The sequence below is a fragment of the Notamacropus eugenii genome, chromosome 1 (assembly GCF_028372415.1).
Source record: "Notamacropus eugenii isolate mMacEug1 chromosome 1, mMacEug1.pri_v2, whole genome shotgun sequence".
Lineage (NCBI taxonomy): Eukaryota > Metazoa > Chordata > Mammalia > Diprotodontia > Macropodidae > Notamacropus > Notamacropus eugenii.
Genome location: NC_092872.1, coordinates 98,416,813 through 98,435,843, shown reverse-complemented (window position 1 = coordinate 98,435,843; position 19,031 = coordinate 98,416,813). Strand labels below are relative to the sequence as shown.

Below are 19,031 nucleotides of genomic sequence, written 5' to 3'. Positions count from 1 at the left end.
TGATTTACATAAACTATATGAATATCTGCCTTGGTATCTTGGCATCAAGATGGCACAGTTGTCTTTCTAATGCCATATAGCTTACAAGCCCTACTGAACTGCTCCCCCTCCGTTATCAGTTAAGAATTAGGTGGCCAGATCTAATTAGCTTTTAAGTAGGTGTATAATTGGTACAGTTGGCACAAGCATTCCTCCCAAAAGTCTACAACAAACTCACCATATAGAAATCAGGAGAAAATGGGCTCCAGCTTGGAAAGTAGATATGGTAAAGAGGGAACTCCTAGCACCTGGTGGCTTTCTCCCCTTTGTTTGATACTCGCAGTATTCCCTTTAGCTATACTGTAGCTTTTCTGTTGATTCTTTTGTAGAACTCTAAATCTACTTTCATTATTGCATGAAATGTGGTCTTGGTTTTAGATTCAGACACAGCTATCAACCATTCAGGGGACCCTTCTAGGCCATGGCAGATAAAGTTGAAATACTCCTGTAAGTCCACTAGGCTACTCAGGTCAATATGGTGAGTATAAGGGAAAAAATATCAAAATTGAGGCCAGAAGTTCTGCATCTCTGTCCCCACTCATCAAAGATTTAGATGAAACCCTCTTTCTGGATTCCAGGAAGCTAAAGGATTTTATTCAGGCCCCAGAAAAAAGGATCTATTCCCTCCAAAGACACCTAGAGAGATGTTCAGGCCTAGTGAACAAGTGAGATGTGTTCTCACCTTTAAATGCATCAAACCATTAAATCTTATCACTTTAAGTAGACTGGAAACTGTTTGATTGATTTATTCAATCAACTTCCCACAATTACAACATTAAAGTTAATGACAAATCTCTTCTTCTGCTACTTGTTATGAATTCCATAGGTGCTAGATGGTGCAATGGGTAGAGCACCAGTGCAGGAGTCAGGAGGACCTGAGTTCAAATCTCACTTCAGACACTTGACGCTCACTAGCTGTGTGACCTTGGGCAAGACACTTAACCCCAACTGCCTCATCCTGGGTCATCTCTAGTCATTCTGATGAATATCTGGTCACTGGATTCAGATGGCTCTGGAGGAGAAGTGAGGCTGGTGAGCTGCACAGCCCTCCCTCACTCAAAACAAAGTCAAGTGCAAGTCATGTCATCATTTCTTTGATGGCACGGTCTTCTTCAGCAGCGAAGGATGAACACACACATGCATCTAAATGCACTTAAAAATACCTGGAAGAACAAAAAGAATAAAATGACAAGCATCTCTAAATAATTTAATAAAAGAATAATAAAGTTTAAAACAGACTAAAAGAAAATCTACATGTTTGTGCGTGCATGTGTATATATGTGTTGTGCACTTACATACATCTTGTAAGTTGTAGTTTAGGCTTTCAGAATCTACAAGTTTCTACAGGAAAAAATTGTTTTCTATTTTAAGGTGACAAAATATTTTATCCACTTCCTCACCTACTTAAAAAGAAAAATCGATAGGACTAAAATCCTATTCAAAGATGCCTTTAGTTTCCATCTTTGAAAAATTGATTCCAGGATCATCCTTCCAGAAAAGGCAAGGGTTAATACCATTAAGTAACTAACTTCTTCCTCTTGGGAAGTCCTGAGCCCCTCTCATCCTCAGTTTGTTGCTGTTCATTCTTCATTCTTAAGAGGATCAATGACATCTGGAGAGTGATGTCTTGACTTGTAAATAAATTGGATTTAAGTGAGGCAGGGCTATGCAAGCGTCATCAGGAGCCCAGCGGCAAGACATGGGTCAGGATGACTGGAGAGAATCGAAGTGCAGTGGGAGACCTTGGTCTTTTTCTATCCTCAATTTAGAACAATGTTAGTCAACACACTCATCCATCATTCCAATGGAAAGTTGTGGTTCAGTCTTTCTTCAGTCACATCCGACTCTGTGACTTCATATGGGGTTTTCTTGGCAAAGATACTAGAGTGGTTTATCATTTCCTTCTCTAGCTCCCATTTTACAGGCAAGGAAATTGAGGCAAACTGGGTTAAGTGACTTGCCCAGGGTCACACAGCTAGTAAGTGTCTGAGGCCAGATTTGAACTCAGGAAGATGAGTTTTCCTTACTCCAGGCACTCTCTCTGCTTTTCCACTTAGCTGGAAATGGAGGTCAATTAATTGCATTAATTGGTTCTGCTGATGATACATTCATATAGAAAAAATTGGAGCACCATCCTCAAAAATGTCACATAAACTTTATGAACAACATATTCTCATAAAATTGTTTTGTTATAGGGATCACATTAAAACACCAGTCTCCACCCATCCTCTGGTTTGTTTCCTGCCAAACTATTTTTTTGAGCTGTGGAGAAACGTACCCTTTGGTAAAACAAACACAACCAAGGAGAATAAGCACATCTAGTACCAACACTGATAGAGCTGATAATCAAGGTAAGTGAAAATGAGGCTTTAGAATACCTAGCTGTCCCCAAGAAACTTAGGTAACTTGATCTGAAGAGATTACAAGATATGGGGTTGGGGGGGAAACTTGCAAATGAGATTGCCCAAACACTCTCTACAATATTTGAACCATCATGGAGAAGGAGAGGGGCACTATGAGAACAGACAAATGTAACCCTGATTACTATGTCACTGCCTGCCCCACCCCACCCCCCAAAAAAGGCGGAAAGTAGATTCTTCAAACCATAAGCCAGTGAGTTTGAAAGAAAACAAAACACTAGGATGGAATTCTCAAACACATGGAAGGGATGACTCTTGAGTATTTAGAAAAAGAAATGGCAGTCATACTAGCCAGTACAAGTTCATTAAGATCAAGTCATATTAGGGTTTTGTTAATAAACATTAAATATACCTCAATTCAGTGGAATAGTTGATATCCTTGTGTGATCCTTGTAGAGTAGGAAAGTTAGATGGCTGCAGTTAGTTGATTAATTTAGCAACCCCCCTCCCCCAAAGTGACAATGATCAAGTTTAGCCATCAGGGAGGTGTCTAGTGGAACTTCGCAAAGTTGTCCATGGTCCTATTCTGTTCAAGATTTTTACCAATGACTTGGATGAAGCTGTAGATAGTAGACAATGGATTTACATGTGGCATAAAGCTGGGATCAATAGCTAATAAGTTAGATGTTTAAATTAGCATCCACAAACAAAACCAGACTGGTTGGAACAATGGGACAAGCCTATCAAGTGAAAGTGTAGTTGGAATTCATGTCCTATACTGGCACAGCTGACTTTTTTTTTTTTATTCTAAGTTAAGGAGTGAGACGATATGACTAGAAAGCAGCTGACTAGACAAAGACCTACATTTCAAACTCAAGATCTTTTATTTTTGTTATTTGTTTTGGACCAAACCGGTGATTGCATTGGCATAGGGAATTGCCAGCAAAGAAACTTTATCATAGAAGACCAGCATGTACTTTGCAATTCATAGTTTTAGGGAATTGACTATTGTCCCTGGAGTTGCCACTGCTACTTAAACCCAGGGCTTCCTGACTGAAGATGGCTCTCTATCCATTAAGACACATTGTCTCTCAATATCTAAAGCTACACCAACAGAACTAGTGTCCTCTAACTGGTTCTCTTTAATTATTTCTTTCAGGGCTATGTAGGATATAGGGTGTGAGGTCATTAGTGAAGAAACAGAGGGCACTATAGTTGCATCCCTCTTACTTCCCACTTTAATATTTCTCTCCTTATTCATGTCCTTCCACTCTTCTTCCTTGGAGGGGGTAGGAGGAAGAGTGAGAACACCCCAGGAATGGACAGATAAAATCCTGCCATAAGAGTGACATTTGGGGGTACCTGATGACGGGGAAAGAACATTTTCTGAACTCTGCTTTGATTTTGAAAAAACTGACTTCTAGACACCAGAATTAGGTGATTGTCCTTAATTCAGAACCTTATGGGTTTTCCACCTCCACCTCTTTGGATTCAAGGCTCACCTTTGGAGCCTTTTCTGATCTCCTCATTTGTTGGCACACACCTAAGAAATTATATTTCTTTTATATCTGTTTACTTACCTGTGACCCTTTTGTCTACTCTCCACCTACCTTTAGCCCAGAGGTCATTTCATTTTAGTCTTTCTAATATCCCAGTATATAGTAGATGTCTAATAAGTACTTACTGAATCAAGTACAGTTCTACTGTATTCTGACATCATCAAACCATGTCTGAAATACTGTGTCCAGTTCTGGCCACTACATTTTAGAAAAGACATTGAAGGACAAATTTAAGGGCATCTGGGATGGCAAAAAGACTAGAGGCTGCATCATATGAGAATAAGATTGAAGAACTAGAGATATCCAGACTGAGGAAGGGCTGTAGATATAATGGACAGGAAGTTACAAGGAGGTAGATTTGGACTCAGGATTGGGTGAGGGGAGAGAAGAGCAAAGTTTCTAAAAAATGGAATGGGCTATCAGAAGAGATAGTTATTTTTCCATCACTGGAGATATTCAAGCACAGATCAGGTGATTAGCTGTCAGGGATGTAATCAAGGGAATCCATGCATCAGGAAGAATTGGATTAGGTGGCTTTTTTATTGGCCTTTCAATTCCAAGTTTTTATATCAAATTTTCAAATGCCCTCTGACAAGCAAGAAATAGGAATACACAAGCATTGATGTGTTCTTCTGTAGAATTAACTACTGGAAGACTCCTTCCTCAATGCAAAAGAATGACATAAAACACATGCACACAACAAAACAACTGTTACCCCTAGTACAATTGTTTCCTTGATTTTCCCTTAGCATGCCAAGTTTCTTTCTTTTCCCTCCATCAAACAGAAGAAAAAGCTGGAGAATGAGAATTTTTCTACAGTTCATCCATAAATACTTCCCTAATCAGGCTGTTAATTAAGTAGTGCTTTCTGGCATCTTTAAGCCCAAATCACTTCTTTCCTTTAAAAATTTACTTAGCCCCATATTGGCACTGAGCCACCCTGGAAGCAAGATGTAGCAGATGTTTGAAGAACATACACTAATTCTAAACACCTGGCAAGGACAGGCCCTACTTCATCCAAACTGCAGGCAAGGACCATTCAACAAGGGAAATCAACTGTGTGTGTAACTGAGAATCAATCAGATACCCCCACATCTATTTGTCAAAAGCCCATAAAATACGAAGAGGGAGCAATTAGCCCCTCTTTTCCCACTCACTTCAAAAGAAGTGTTTTCTTCATCAAGTCAAGACTGATGGACAGAAAGAGATCTTCTTGAATCACCAATAGGGTCAAGATCTATGATTTCACTGGCACAGGGAACTCCCTGGGTGAGAAACTTCCTCCTCCAATGTTGGTCAGCACTTTCTCTTCAACTTAAAGTTTGAAAGAGTCATCTGGGACACTGAAAAATTAAATGACTTGCCCACAATTACACAGCCAATATGTGCCAGAGGCTGAATTGGAATCCAGGTTTTCCCATCTTCAAGGCTAGCTCCTTTTCCATTATGCAACACTGCCTCTCTTGAAACATGAGTGGGTTTTTTTTTTTCCAGAATGCTGGTGCATCCCTGTAAGAAAATCAGAACCTCCAAAGGCATCCTGGACTATTAGGTTTTCCCAAGTGGTAGAGTCAAATGAATAGGCTCCACTGATTTAGCAGCATTTTTTTCATTTTCCTCTTATTTTTACTAATGCATTAAAACAGCCATTTAAAATTTTGTAAATTTTAGATGAATTAGTGCATATGGTCCTCATAGCAACCCTATGAGTTAAGGAATATAGGTATTATTATTCCCATTTTCCAGTTGTGGACATTGAGGCAGAGTTTCAGTGACTTGCACAGCAACACAAAGCTAATAAGTGTCTGAGGCAAGATTAGTCTTTACGATTCCAAGTTCATCAGTCTCTTCTTGTTGCCTCTCTAGGCACTGCAACTATCAGCTCCTCTAAAAGTCCTGACTTTCTAGAACACGATGAATGAAGCCACCTTGCTCTCAAGCATAGCATTATTCTATACTTGACAGTTTTACTATAAACGTGTTCCCAATATGAACCTTTGCAGAAAATCATGCACTCATTCAGTTCCTAGTTAAATAATGGAATATGGGTAGGCTCTTTAAATTTTCACTGGAAGGCTGCCTTCAGCTAACTGAAAGCTGAAGAGTTGGAGAGAAAGAGTAATTCTGAATGGCTATCCCTACTATTCCTTAGTTCAGCAGAAATTGTGGTGCCTGGAGACAAAAGCGTAACTCGGTAGAATATTTATACTGGAGTATTTTGATAGACACTTTTGTTGAAACAGTTCAACCTTTGGTCATTTCTTTCTCCTTTTTGATAAATACTGCTGGAGAGACCAGCCAAACCAAAAGCCTGTCATCTTTTATTCAAGAGTCTATTGGTCTCCCCAAAGGGGTCAGGTAAGGAACCCCTATAGGTTCATTAAATCTGAATACTACCTGAACAGGATAGGGGTTTTCTGAATAATCATAGATTCAGAACTGGAAGGGATATTCAAGGTCATTTAGACCACTTTCCTTCAGTTTACAAAGAAAAATGAATCCTGGACAGATTAGTGACTTCCAAGGTCACAGTGATAAGATTTTGAACTTAGATTCATTTGATTCCTGTATTCTTTGTACTTAGGTACCATCCATACTGGTAGACCATTGATGGAGTAGATAGAAAGGGGAAATGGTTTCTACCTTCATTTAAGAAATTTTTAATCATTTAGTAAAGAAGAAAAGCAAGCCTAGGGATTCCTGCTATAACTAGAACCCCATTTGGAATACTTCCGAACTCCTATGAGGAAAGCTCTGAAATTAAATATTTCTAAGGGGGAAGGGAAAGGCCAAAAAGACACTACATAAGGAAATTAACAATTTAAGTAAATCCAAGAGACTTGGAATGGAGCAGGTGAATTTAAAAAGGGGGGATTATGTGGAATAGAGCAGCAACAACATAGTGGTAGAAAAATACATTTATAGGGACAAAGTGGTAATTTAAAGGAAAAGTGGAATTAAAGGGGAAAAAATGAGAAAGAAATAAATGGAGGAAAATATATTTCTAATAAACATAGCCTTCAACATGAATGGATTAAACAATCCAACAAAACAAAATAAAAGAGAAAGATAGAATGGATAAAAAAGCAAAATTCAACAATCTAATATCTACAAGAAGCACATCTAAAAATGAAGGCAGAATAAAAATGAAAATGTGGAACAATTTACCATGTATCAGATATAATCAGAATTCTAACAAATTCCTTTTATGGAAGAAATATGGTCTTAATACCTTAATGGTAAGTTAAATGGGAAGATCTTTCCCATTCATTAACATGTGAACATTAACATGACCTGCCTGGGTCACACGGAAGTCTGAGTCACATGAAGCCTGTGGTGGGAGGAGTTTGTTGAATTGGGTGGAACAGGAAGAAGCAGAGCTAGAGCAAAGTTGAGAGAAAATTTGGTCATGAGAGCAGTTAGAGCTAGGAAGGATGCAGGCAAGCTGGCAGCTGGCCAGTGTGAGTGAAAGAGCTTGCTTGTGATTTTGTTTGGGGGAGCCTGTTTGTGATTTGTTTAAGGGAACTGGTTGGTGGGGATCCTAGCAAGGAGAAGGCTTGGGGATGGTATTATCCTCTGCATTGTTATTGTGTATAGATGTCTTTGTTACTATGATGGATTTGGCTTTCTGGTATCTGAATAAATGTTTTGGTTCTGTCTTCCATGTGGAGGGTTGTTGTATTTTGCAACTCAGAATTGCACTGGGATACTCATGGCTGCGACAGGGGCTGTGAATATCACATTGGCGCTACAGATGATTCCAAGAAAAGTGTTGCAATCAGGATATCAGACAAAGCAAAAATAAAATTTCAAAGAGTTAAAAGAGATAACGGGAGAACCACATGATGTTTAAATGTTTCATAGACTACAAAAGAAAATCAATGCTAAATGCAAATGCACGAATGGTATAGCATCCAAAGCCATAAGGGAAATGCTACCTAAACTGGAAGAAGGCATAGATAGTTAATGCAATGTTTACATAATACTTTGATGTCCTGTTAGAGCTGGAAAAATCTAAGAGAAATATAAAACAAAAGCAAAACAATAAACTGACTTGAAGAAGTTAGATCTAAAATTTTTGTCACTACTCAGTAGACACATTAAAGAATATTCACATTTCTCTGCACCATATGGTACTTTAAAAAAAACCCAACCAAATGCTAGAACACAAAATTATAAATTTAAAAAGGCAAAAATATTAAAGAATTCCTTTACAGACAGAAACACAATGAAAGTAGTTAATAAAAGGAACATAAAACTACAGACCTACAAAAGAGATGTAATAATGACATATTGAATAATGAGCTTCTCAAAGAATAAATAACAGAAAAATGAACAATTATGTAAAAGAATGATAATGTTATTACACCATATTAACATTTTGAGGGATTCAGCTAAATCAGAACCCACAGGGAAAAAAAATATCTCTGAAAACATATATTAACAAAACAGAAAAATATTAAGAATAAACTGTGTACAATAATCTTTAAAATAGAGAAGCAAAAATACCAAAGAAGAAATCCTAAAAACTAGGAGAAATTTTTAAAAGATTACAGAAAAAATGAACAAAACTCAAAGCTGTTTCTTTCAAAATGTTAACCAAAAAAGAACTCTAATCCATTATTTAAGAGATGAAAATCATATTTCTAAAACATAAATTATCAGAATCTATTAGAAACAGTAATATGCTGGCAAATCCAAGAATTTAGAGGAAATTAATGATTATCTACTAAATACAAAATGTCCAAAATACCAGAACATAAAATAAAATTTAAAAAAAAAAAAAAAAACCTTCTCAACCTCAGAAAGTGAAACTGGAAAATGTCATAAAATAATTACCAAAGGAAGGAAAAACTAACTCTGATCCAGGATGATTTACAGATGGACTCTACAAAATATTTAAAGAGCAATTAATGCTTATGCTTCACAAATTATTCTCAATAATTCAGAAAAAAATTCTACCAAATTCCTTTTATTGGAGAAATATGGTCTTAATATCTAAATCACAGAGCAAAAGCATAGAAAGAACTAGAACTCAATATCATTAATGAATATGAATATGTCAAATAAAATCCTAGCTAAAAGAAAACAGTCAAAAAGAAATATCCATTGTAATAACCAAGGTGAATTTTTGCCAGGGTTTGCAGGAAGAGTTCAGCATTAGCAACACAACAACATAATCGTATTAAAAACAAAAACAGTCAAAACTATATCATCTCTCCAACAGATGCAGAAAGATCTTTCCACAAAAATGCAACTCTCATGCCAAAAATCCTACAAAGCATAGTCATATGAAAGCCATTTTTACTATTTTAAGTATATCTAAAACCAAAGCTAGAATTATTTGCAATACAAGAAAGCTAGAAAAATTTCTAGTAAGAAGGGTAAAACAAGGATGTATTTTCTACCCATTATTGTTTGGCATAGCTCCAGAAATGCTACTGGTAGCAGCAAGATAAGAGGGTGACATTATTTTTCTGAAATTTACAAACCACAAAAAATTATAATTTCCATAAATATTGTAGAACAGAAGGAAGGGACTGAGCATGAGCCTGAGAAAATCTTCATTATTTTCAGCTTGCTTTTATTTTGCAGTAGGTAATCAATTCAAAATACAGATTCAAAGCAGTCCTTCTGGTCTGTGATTTCTTCTGACCTTCCATTCTGGTCTTTTTCATTTGTTTGTTTTCGGCAAATCTATTCCATTTTATCCCAGGTTAAAAAAAAGAAAAGAAATCCTTATGACAAATGTACAAAATAAGGTGAAACAAATTCCCACATTAACCATGTCTACTTCTGCATCTTGAATCAATCATGTCTATGAGAAAGTCAGTAGCATGCTTCATCATGGGTCCTCTGGAATTGTAGTTGGTCATTTCAGTAATCAAGAGTTCTTAAATTTTTCATTGTTGTAACGATGTGTCATTGTCATTATATAAAACGTTCTCCTGATTCTGCCCTGTGTTCTTCCCAGATGATTCTTCCAAATTGTTTGTGAAATCACCCATCATTTTTTACAACACAAAAATAACTCACACAAACATATCATAATTGGTTCAGTCATATCCCCGGATGGTGGGCACACCCTTAGTTTCCAATTCCTTGCTATCATCACCACAAAAAAGAGTTCCTTAAAATATACAGGTCCTCATCTCTTATCTCTTGTATATTGGCCTACTAGTGATATCTCCATCATAGGGGGTGAGGTGTAATGACTTCTGAAGAATAGTTCCAAATTGTTGGGGTTTTCCCCAAAAATGGTTAAGCTAATTCACAACCTCATCAACAGTCACTGTAAGTCCTCTTTACAGTCCTTCCAACATTTGCCAACCAGATTGGTATGAAGTGGCACCTCAGTAACTTTAATTTGCCATTCTCTAATTATTAGGTTTTTTCCATATGACTTGGTAGCTTGGATTCATCATTTATTTATTGGGAAATAATAATAAGCTCCCTTTTATGTCTGAATCACTTCTATGTATATGTTGGATTTGAAACTCTTATCAGAGAAACTTGCTGTAAATAGTCTTCCCACTTAACTATTTCCCTGCCAATTTTACCTTCAGTGGTTTAATTTGTGCAAAACCTTTTTAGTTTTATCTAATCTAAATTGTCTATTTTATCGTCTGTGACCTTCTATATTCTTTGTTTAAGCATAAACTCTTCTCCTATCCTTAGATATGAAAGGAAAATGTCTTCCTTGTTCCTCTGATTTGTTCATATGACGTGCTCTTTTTTTTTTTTCCAATCTCTCGTGTATCCATTTGGAGCATAACTTGCTCATAGATGTGAGATGTCAAACCATACATTGCCTTCCAATTTTCCCTGAACTTTTTGTCAAATAATAAATCCTTACTCCAGTAGGAATTATAAAGAAGAAATTAAAGGCACAAACAGCCACAGAAGAAATGAAATTATCCCCATTTGTTTAGGTTAGAATTGTTTACTTGGAAACTCTCAAAGAATCAGTAAAGAAATTAAGTGAAATAATTAATAACTTCAGTGAAATAATCCATGTAATACAATACAATAAATCCACAAAAACCAAACATTTTATATTATAATAACAAAACAGAGGAATGACAGAATGTGAAAGTGAGGTTAAAATAACTAAAGTCAGAAAATATCTCTCAGTCTTCTAGGGCATGCTCATGACTTGTAGGAGTACAATAAAAAAGCTCTTTATATAAACAAGGGGAGACAAAGAATTGGAGGGATATTCATTGCTTGCACAAAAGCCATGTCAATTAACAGATTTTGTGCTATCTCATTCTTCATAATGTTAGATACCCCAACACAAAATAAAAGAATTTATGAGTAAAAAAAGTCCACAATTTAAAGGGAAATAATTGGGGGGGGGGGGGGAAGAATTTAGGCAGACCACTGCTTCTAGAATTCAAATTATATTATAAAGCAACAATAATTTTTAAAAAATACTTTGGTACAAGATGAAAAATTGGTTAATAAAAGGGATTAGATATGCATGAATCAGAAATAATGAAACAAACTGATAAACCTAAGAACACACTTCAGCAAAAACTACTGAAGAACATGATAAAAGGACCCCTCTCTGCATCCAAATCACTGAAAAATCACTATGTTTATAAAAGCATTTTATGCCATGTTTCAGGTTATTCAACTTATATTTCTTTTTAAAAAAAGGTAATTTTATTTAAGGTGAAGAAGGGAGGAAATCAGACAGATGTACCTTCAGAGGCAGCTGGTTGGCACACTGTGGAGAGTGCTGGAGTCAGGATGGTTAGAAGTAGAATTTTTAAACAAAAGAAGACAGAGGATATCATGGAAAAATAAAAGACAATTTTGATTATATGAAATGTTAAAACTTTTATCATTATCCAATAGATAAGTATTCCAAGGATAAGAGAAAAATAGTTCTCAGAAGAATTACAAATTATTAACAGCCATTTGAAAATTGCTTCAAATAACTAATAAAAATGCAAAACCAATCTGATGTTTCATCCAGAAAACTGATGACAGCAAAAGTCAATGCTGAAGGAACTGCGGAAAGCCAAGCATACTAACAGCCACTGTTGCTAGAGCTATGAACCGATTCATTCTGGGAAACAGTTTAGACTTTTACAATGGAAAAAAAATGCATCTAAAATGTCTATATTCTTTGACCTAGAGATCTCACTATAAAGTAAATACTATGAGAGGATGTCAAAGTTAAAAAATGATCCCATATTTACCAAAATGTTCATAGATTTTTTTTTTTGCTGTAGCAAATCATTGCAAATAAAATACCCATTGATTAGGAAACAGCTGAACAAATTGTGAAACATGAATGTAATAGAAACAATAAATGAGAAGAATTTAAATAAATATGGAATAACCTATTAATAACTGATGCAAAGTAAAGGAAGCAGAACCAGTAAAATAACATACAATGGCTACAACAAAGTGGGAAAAACAGTAAAATTAAATTGAATGTGATATAATTATAACAACTAAACTGGACTCTGGGAGAAGCAGCATGAGAGAGTGGAAAGAACGCTGGATCTGGAGTCTAAGGACGAGTTTAAATCCCACCTTTGCCACTGAACTACCAGTGTGATCTGAAACAACTCATTTAATCTTTACAGGCATCAGTTTTCTCACCTGTAAAATAAGGAGGCTGACCTCTCAGGTTTCTTCCAGCTCTAAATTTATGATCCTATACCCTCCTTTTTTGGAGGAGTGAGAGGCTATGAGTACGGAATGTCATATATACATTCTGATGAAGTAAATGGGCTGGTTGGGTTTGCCAAACTTTTTGTTTCCTTTCTACCAAGGAAAAAGTTTACTGAGGAGGGGAAGAAGGTGTAATACATCCAAAAATGAATGCAATGCAAAAACAAAAGGCATCAATAAAATTCTTATTTAATTATATATTTCTATCCACAGGGATCCTCTGGAGCTTGGGGACTAAAGTTTATAATAAAAGTGCTTCAAGGATTATCCCCCAAAACAGGCAGAGAATAAGATGCTTTTATGGTTTACTGGACTGTCAGACATCCTTAAGTCATTCTCATGCCTACTCCCACAAAAACTACTCCAGATCTAAGGATGTGGATTTGGTCACAGGGGAGAAGGGGTAGTCAAAGGAGAAGTTGTATCCAGGTTCATGGTTGTAGTGATCTGTGTTTAAAGAACAAACAGCTAACTAGCTTTCATTGAACCCCAGGGGATGTAAGATTGCTTTTCATGGGCTCAGAATAGACACTTTACTCTCAACAAAAGTGTACCCAGCTCTCTGGCATAGTACATTGCATAATCCCTTCCCTATGGGAGCTTACATTCCAAGATAGTTGGACACACCATGAATCTTTGTTTGCAATACACAATTATTTCTGAAGTTTAAATGTCTAGAATGGGCAAGCATGAGTAACTGTAACCTTTATTGTTTAAGGCAATACCACCTCCATCAATGAGATCACAAAGCCACTGACAGTGGACTCAATTTAGATGTAGTCAGTGTAGGGAAAAAATCATAAAGCAGAAATTTATATCAGGTTTATTTTATATTGTTCCCAAAGCATTCAGTTATGGGATCACCAAAAAATTTTATATACAGAGTCTTTACATCAATCAAAGCTGTAATCTAGTTTGGTTTGGGTTTCTATTTGAGGGGAACTGTGCATCAATTGATATAGGTTTTGTTTTTTGTTTTTCATTTTTGTCATTTAAAGAAAATACAATAAGAGTGACTGGAAGGAACAAGGAGACTAGGATGGATGGAACACTTGCCTCCCTCAATTCACTATGGATGATCACTGTTGATTAATTTTTGAACTGTCCACTTTTGAAGGTTTTCGAAACAGACACCGAGGATAAAGGACATTACTGCCATGCAAGAAAATATGTCTGACAGAGTGTTACAGGCACTAGCACAGTTTGGATTTTTACTATCATCATCAACAATTAGGTCCTTACTATATGTCAAGCACTCAAGGGCTTCCAAACTAACTGAAGAGAAAGGGCACATGCTGTGTCCATCTGATTTGTCTAAATATACAGACATGAGGCTGGTGTCCAATACTGAGAGAAATGTCTAGAATCTCATCCTTTCCTTTCCAAAAAAGACTGTCCTCAGGGGAAGGAGAGAAGGGTCATGGGTAACTGCTTGCTCCTTCCTTTACCTAGATTCAAGAGGAGTATCAGAAGAGAATTATCTCTGCCTGGTCTCTTAAGGTATTGCTGATCTAGGGGTAACATTTTGGTTCAGGATGAAGTTTGCTTCCCTGGTTGCTAGCCTTTAGCTTACGTCCTTGGGCTTGGCCTTCCCCATCAAATACTGGTTACATAACAGAACATCACAAATATCAAACAGCCAATAAACTCACTTATCCAGCAAACAACAAAGTAGAGGAATTACAGATTAGATCATACCAGACAATGTACAAAATGGGAGCAAGATGAGATCGCACCTCAGTCAAAATAAGAGGGTCAGATCTCACTCAAGGCAAAATCTCCTAAGACTCTAGGGAAGCAAGATGGCAATCGGGGGTGTACTAAGCAATCTGTGTCCCTGACATGCCTACAATTTCCAAAGTCTTTCTCTCTTCCCTGGAGTCTATCCTGAAGAAAGTCCGGAACCACATGTAGCCCTTGGAGAAGCTCTTGCACCAACTTCAGACTTCACCCAGCTCAAGCACTAATTCTATGAGTTATGAGTTATTTTCTCTCTTCAAATGCAGTCACTTGCAAAATGCCCCAGGCATGGTGAGAGCCCAATTACAAGAGGTCCATGATTTTATCCATGTAGATATTTGTCCTACACTGATAGAAATTATAACCCATCTGCTTTAGCAAACAGTTATTTTGGACTTTCATGAGGGGGAAAGGATGGAAAATGACATTAAAAATAATAACTTAATGGTTAATTCTTATGGGATAAGCTTCTTGCTGCATTTATAATTGGTGTATTTATGCATTTTATGTCTTTTGTTCTGACATCAAACATTCTGAGGCAGTGTGGTTTAGTGGGCAGAGTATTAGCCTTGAAGCTAGTCTTAACTGAATTCATGTTTTATGTTTGACACAAGCTGGGTGACCCTGGGCAAGACACCCAACCTCCAGTCCTCTATGCAACTGTCTAAGAGTAGGTTCCATAGATACTGTCAACTATCATGGGTAGAAGGCGTATCCTTATGCAGGAGTTGCTTCTAACAATGAAATCACAGGTCTCGGTCCTTCTCATTATCAGTCTTGTAAGCTGGATAATATAGGTAAGGAAACTAAGGTTCAGAACATTTTAAAGCCTTAGTTCCAGAGCAAATATAAGAAACTAGACCCCCAAGTCTATTGCTACACAATCCTTGTTCCTGCTAAAATGTAATAGCAGCACATATTCATATTCCTTTTTAAGATTTAAAAAGTAACTTCTTTAGGACAACAAAGAGAGGGAGGTAATACAAGTATCATCCCCTTTCTAACAGATGAGAAAACCAAACTCCAGAGCATTGTGACTTGTCCACCATCAAGTACTTGATGATGAGATTAGATTATTGTTAGACCCCATCCAACATCTAAACCTAATTCTCCCAAGTCTAAGGGAAGTTGTCCTATTATCTCCCAGTTCCTCTCAACAGGCTATGATACCGGTCTTCACAAGATCATTGGTTTTATAGTTGAAGCCCTCCCAACCCTGACCAGTCCTTCCATAGCTTGTTTTCTTCTGACATGGCCCGAGAGTCTAGGCCCTAGGATCTAGGGTCACCTGCCTCCCATGATAATAAGAACATACATAAAAGTAAATATAATAAAAGGTAATATACATTGTATCAAATGAATCATTAAACCAAGAGCACCAGGATTAGGAGCAGAAAATGATCACTTCAGGCCAAGACTGGTAGGAGAAGGTCAAATAGAAAAGGTGGGATGTGAGCTGGACATGAAGGAAAAGACCCTGCTGCAAGTGAAGAGAGGTGAGAAAGGTAGCTGATGAATGAAGGAACAGATACTCAAGACATGTTTGGAAAATATGGCACATTTGGTGGGCCAGCACATGGCTGTACCAGAGGGTTAACTCAGGTAAATGGTAGTTTAAAAAAATGCTGGATAAGTAGACAGGAACTAGGTTTTGAATAGTCTTGAAAGTTTTAAGAAGATTGATCTGGCAGCAGTATATCCTATGGATTAGGGAAAAGAGTGAAGCAATGGTAATAAATATTACAGACTCTTCTTTAACTCCAAGTGAGCAAAGTCTCTCCCAGTACCACCATGCATATAAAACAAGAGAAACAAAGGGGTACTTTAAGAGGGAAACAAATGTTATAGTACTGAGTGGGGGATGAGGAGAGAGGAAGAACCCAAAGAGGGATAACTGAACAAAATAAGGTTCAATCAACTGAACACTTTGGTAGTTGAAAAATTATATTTAACACTAAATCTAGATACAGGATAAGGATTTGTAGTTGTGCCAGATTTAAATGGCTAGTGATGCTTCTTTCCAAATATTCTTCAGTGATTTGGAAAATAAGGATTCTGATCAACTAACTAATCAGGTAGAAAGGGTATTCTGACAGATGTAAATACAGTGAAACCAGCTGTCACTGAGGTCAGCTGGAATGATATAGAGACCTGGGAATAGACTCTGACCTGGCAAGTATCTCCTACTTCCACTTTGTCATAATAATTTCCAATAATTTTTCCAGCGAAGTTTTCCCTGAATTTTAAGAAAATTATAATGACAAGGTCTGTATCCAGAGCTTCCTTTTCTGAGAATTTCTCAATATTCTCAATGCTCAGTGTCTGTAGGAATTTAAAGAAATTCAGGCGAGAAAGCAGTATTCAGGAACAAAAAAAAAAAAAAAAAAAAGAACAAGCAGCTTGACTGCATGTAACTCAGATACTACTGAAGACAGAAACCAAAAATAAGAAATTTTGGCTCTCTTCATCGGAAACTTTAAAAAAAAAACCCAACACATCACAAATTCTATACTACAGAACTTGTCTTTCCCTGCACTATTCCTAATGTTAATGGTGTAGGAAGAAAAGGCAGCACGGTTTTATGGAAAGAACACTGGACATGGAAAACCCAGTTACCCTGGGTTTGAATCCAAGATCGGTCTGTAAAGACAGGGCATAAATAGAATCAATTGTCCCTACCCCAGCTGAAATAAGATGCTGCACCCTGAGGCAAATAGGCACAGCAGTGATAGAGCCCCAGGTAAGAAGTCAGAAAGACTCAGCTTCCTGAGTTCAAATCTAGCCTCAGACACTTACTAGTTGTGTAACCTTGGGTACATCACTTAATCTCGTTTGCCTCAGTTTTCTCATCTTTAAAATGAGCTGGAAAAGGAAATAGCAAGTCATTCTAGTATCTCTGCCAAGAAAACCCCAAAGAGTATCATGAAGAGTTGGACGGGACTGAAACGACTGAACAAAAAACCTTCATAACTATTATCAGTGGAGAATACGTCAAATGAAAGAGACATGAACTAGATGTGAACACTGCTTAGACCTCTCCTAAATCAATAATTCACAACTCTGTGTGTGAGGGGGGGTAAGTATATTTTGATTTGCTAAAGGAATTCAGTCATACCTTGTTGTTTCTAAATAAAATCAGTTCAAAATCAGGCATTATTTAAGGATCTGGCAAGTTGGTAGAGGAAGCAATCTCAAACAAACCCCTAGGAAAGAATTTCTGGGGTGAGGGGAGGTAATTTAAGGATTATATTTAACACTAAATCCAGATGTAGGATAAAGACTTGTAGTATATGAGATTTAAATGACCTTGAGAAAAATCTCAGCCTTGATCTTCTCCTTCCTCTCCTTGACCAAGAAAGACTTTGTGCATTTTAAAACACTGGAAGATTTAGAACTTCACGTCAGCATCCCCAAAACAACAGTGACTGGCAGCAATGTCTGCCTCAGGAGGCAGGAGTAAACTAAATGCTGAAGAAAGGTAGCTTCAAGATTCTCTAAGGAGTGCAGAAGAAAACTAGACTATGTTTAAGGGAAATTTCATAACAACCACCACAAAGAGGGGGGAAAAGGACTTCTAGAAATCAGAAGCTGTGAGTGATTCATTTGCCAAATGTCTTTTCTAAGCCTGAGCCCACTCTACCCTAGATTCTACATGTACTGAGAGTAAAGTGTGCTACGGACTTTGAGGGGATACTATATCAACTATTCTTACAATATCACTTTCACGAATTCTCCTTTCTAAAAGTTAATTGTCTGTCTAGTGGATGACTGGTAATTGTGGAAGCCAACACACTGGTAGGGACCCATGAGTTAGAGTACATGTCAATACTTCAGGACTACTCCTGGAATCCCAAGGGAGTTGTAGCAGCTGCCTCCATGGGAACCCAACCTGCCAATCCAAGTGCAAGTTGGGAGTATAGCCTCAGATCATGTTATATATATTACCCAAGTGCCCCCAGATGAATCACCACAACTCTAGGTGGTCTTAGACTTCTCTAAGAAGAAAATTTTAAACTAACTATTCTCTGAGTTCCCTTCAATTCAAAAACCTCCATAGGATACTATGAATGTTTTTTTTAAAATTTGTTTATCAACATTCTCCAGAGGCTTTAAGTATGCTACACTGGGTCATAAATTTGGAATCAGAAACGATCTTAGAGGTCATCTAGTTCAATCCCCTCATTTTACAGATGAGGAAGCTACATTTTGCCCCTCTGTACCATGCTGCCTTTATTAGGAAAAGCCAAAATTAAAAACACAGATCCTAAATGGAATTTGTTTTAACATGTAAAGGGTAGGTTGCATACATTATCATTAGGGAAATTAAAAAAAAATTGTAACTTATCTTTTTTAATTCAAAGACATAAACTTTATTAAGCTAACTCAGCCATGTAGTATATGTAGGCAAAGGGGTTTAGTCATAACAGCCCCTCACTACCCCCCAACCTTGGATGCCAACGATACATAATTCCACTCATTCATGGCATTTCCCATGAATCTCACCAGAGGCTAGCTGGCTTCAGTTCCTCCCCAGATTATTAATTACTCTCATAGCCATTCTAGAGTTTCCTCTCTGGGATTAATGAGGTCATGTTTGCAGAGTACTTTGAGCTTTCTCAGAAGAAAAGCAACACGCAAATTC

General features: G+C 37.1%; 1 long non-coding RNA gene across 2 annotated transcripts in view; it reads right to left on the bottom strand.

Moving 5' to 3' along the window:
- Positions 1 to 19,031, bottom strand: part of LOC140505114 (uncharacterized) — a 95,595-nt gene that overhangs the window by 61,820 nt on the left and 14,744 nt on the right. The window contains exon 3 of one of the 2 annotated variants that reach the window (XR_011967382.1): positions 770 to 1,202. The exons of the other annotated variant lie outside the window; for it this stretch is intronic. This is a non-coding gene — a long non-coding RNA (uncharacterized lncRNA). Of the gene's footprint in view, positions 1 to 769; positions 1,203 to 19,031 lie in introns of those variants that run through there. 2 annotated transcript variants of the gene reach the window in all.